Source organism: Lonchura striata, chromosome 33 (genome assembly GCF_050655825.1).
Source record: "Lonchura striata isolate lonStrDom1 chromosome 33, ASM5065582v1, whole genome shotgun sequence".
Classification (NCBI taxonomy): Eukaryota; Metazoa; Chordata; class Aves; order Passeriformes; family Estrildidae; genus Lonchura; species Lonchura striata.
This window is the reverse complement of record NC_140735.1, coordinates 3557501-3560000: the sequence shown is the minus strand read 5'-3', so window position 1 is coordinate 3560000 and position 2500 is coordinate 3557501. Positions and strand designations below refer to the sequence as shown.

The 2500-nt window shown below is 78.2% G+C and overlaps 2 non-coding genes across 2 annotated transcripts in view; both read left to right on the top strand.

Moving 5' to 3' along the window:
• The first annotated feature begins 1391 nt into the window (after window positions 1-1391).
• LOC146764462 (5.8S ribosomal RNA) lies at window positions 1392-1544 on the top strand. Its single transcript, XR_014950820.1, has one exon. It is a non-coding gene; the product is annotated as a 5.8S ribosomal RNA (ribosomal RNA).
• A 916-nt stretch (window positions 1545-2460) lies between these two features.
• LOC146764461 (28S ribosomal RNA) overlaps window positions 2461-2500 on the top strand; it is a 4318-nt gene continuing 4278 nt past the window's right edge. Inside the window, exon 1 of the ribosomal RNA XR_014950805.1 lies at window positions 2461-2500. This exon is cut by the window's right edge and continues 4278 nt beyond it. This is a non-coding gene — a ribosomal RNA (28S ribosomal RNA).

Sequence of the window (2500 nt, the reverse complement as noted above, 5' to 3'; positions counted from 1 at the left end):
AAACGGGCGACGCCGGCAGAGAGCGCGCGCTCTCTCGCCCCTTCCTCAGCTGCGGGGTTGCGGCCGCCGGGGCCCGCCGCGCTCTCCTCCTTCCTCGGCCGCCTCTGCGGTCTCTGGGGTGCGGCGCCGCGCGCGGCGCGGCCGCGCCGTCTCTCTCCCCTCGACGGCCTTCTCCTCGAGCGCGCCGGCGGCGCCGGTCGCCGGCCGTCCCCGGCTCAGCGACCGCCCGCCCGCCCGGGGCCGAGCGCTCGGCAGGTCCCTCCGTCGCCGGAGAGTCCGCGAGCGCGGGCGGCCCCGTGCCGAGCGGCGGCGGCGCCGCTCGGCGAGTGTCCCCCGCCAGCGGGGACGGCCGGCCGGACGGCGCCCGCCGTCGCCGGCGGCGGTCCCGGCCCGGGCCCCGCCCGCCGCCTCCCCGTCGCCCTTTTCTCCGTCCGCTCGCGGAGCCCCGGAGGAAGGTCGTGCGCGCGGCGGCCGTGGGGGGTTGGGGGGGGGGGCGCTTCCCCGCCCGGTCTCCCCGCCCGGTCAGCGGGGAGAAAAGGGCGGGCGTCGCTGCCCCCCTCCCCGCCTACCCCCCCGGCTCGGCGCCGCACGCCTTCCCCTGGGCCGCGCGTGCCCGAGGAAAAAGGGGCTCCGTGACGGTGCGAGGCGGCGGCGGTCCCGGGAGTGCGGCCGTTGCGGCGGCGGGTCAGCCGTCCGGCAGGCTCCGGGCGCTCGCGACGCCGGCTCGGGTCTCGGTGCGGCGCCCGCCTCCGGCGCCGGCGGCGGAGCGCGTCCGCCGGGCGCTCGCCCTTCCCGGCGGGAGCGGTCCCGCGGGGGGCGTTGCCGGTTGGGCGGTGGCCGTCGCGTGCCGTCTCGAGCGCGGCAAGGCCGCTGGGGAGAGAGAGCGAGCCGGCCGCGCGGTGGCGCGGCGGCGCTCCGCGGGTCCGCGGAGCGGCGGTGAGAAGGGAGAGCGGCGCGCGCGGGGGCCGACGGCCGCGCCCCCGGCCGCGTGCGTCCCGTCGTCCCGTTGCAGCGAGGCCGGGCGGGCCGCCGTGTCCCCCCGCGGTCCGGCGCGCGCCGCGTGCCTCCTCCGTGCGGAGGCCGGGCCGAGCCCGGGCGCCTGGGCCGCCTCCGGAGGACGGCACAGTTTGCCGGCGGCGTCTCCCCTCGCTCGTAGCGGCGGGGGGAGGCGGTCGGGGACGCGGGTCCCCCCGCCTTTCCCGCCGACCTTCGGAGCGTTCCGTTGGGCGTTTCGCTCTCGGATGGTTTTTCTTTCCCCCCCCACTCGGTTCGTTGCGTTGTGTGCTCGTACGGTCGAAGCCGGGGGCGGCCCGCGTGCGTGCCCCCTCGGCGAGAGAGAAAAAAAGGGGCCCCCTCCGCCCGTGTGCGGGGTTCGGTGCCGAAAGCCAGACAACTCTTAGCGGTGGATCACTCGGCTCGTGCGTCGATGAAGAACGCAGCTAGCTGCGAGAATTAATGTGAATTGCAGGACACATTGATCATCGACACTTCGAACGCACTTGCGGCCCCGGGTTCCTCCCGGGGCTACGCCTGTCTGAGCGTCGCTTGACGATCAATCGCCGCCCGGGGGTTGCCACCCCGGCGGCGCGGCTGGGGTCGCCTCGCAGGCCCGTCGTCGTGGCCGTGGCCGTCGTGGCCGCGCCCGAGGGCCTTCGTCCCCCTAAATGCAGACTCGGGGAGCGCTCCGTAGCTCCCCGCTCCCGGAGCGAGCCGCTGGGGCGGAGCTCGTCCTCGCCGGGGGCCGCGTCGCCGAGCGGCGGCGCGGCGGCCGGGGAGAAAGAGAGCGAGAGAGACGGGGCGGCGTCGAGAGCGCCCCGCCGAGGGCCGAGAGACGAGGGCGAGAGGGGGGGAGGCGAGGCGCGCGGGCCTCGCCCCCCCCCGGCCTCCCCCCGCGCGGGCGGCTGTCTGCGGGTGGGTACCGCGCGGGTACCGTGCCGTGCTGCCGCGCGCGAGGCGCGAGCGCCGGGGGGGGCGGGGGCGACCCCCGCGTCGTCCTCTCCTTCCCTTCCCCGTCCCTCTCTGTCGCCGTCTCGGGGCGCCAGGGGCGCCGTCGCCGTTCTCGCTCTCTCCCTCTCCCCGCCGAAGGCCGTCGCGCCCGCCGCCTGGCGGCCGCGTCCCCCCCCGGTCCGGGGCCGTCTCTGCCGCGTGTGTGCTTCCGTGTTTTCCTTTCGGTTCTCGTCTCCGGGACGGGGTCCGTCCGTCCGTCTTTCCTCTGCGCCGCGTCCCCGCGTCGCTCGCTCGCCCGACTGCCCGCCCGCCCGCCCGCCCGCTCGCTCGCTCGCGCTCTCTCGGCCCTCGCGGTGAGGGGCGAGGGGAACGAAAAAGCGGCGGGGGCGGGGGGGGGGCAGAGGGGGAAGGCGCGCGGGGCCGCCGGCGGTGGGGGAGCGGAGGAGAGAGCGCCCGCCCGCCCGCCCGTCGGGCTCCGTCGGCGCGGCGCGGCGCGGCGCAGCTTTGGGCTTGCGACCTCAGATCAGACGTGGCGACCCGCTGAATTTAAGCA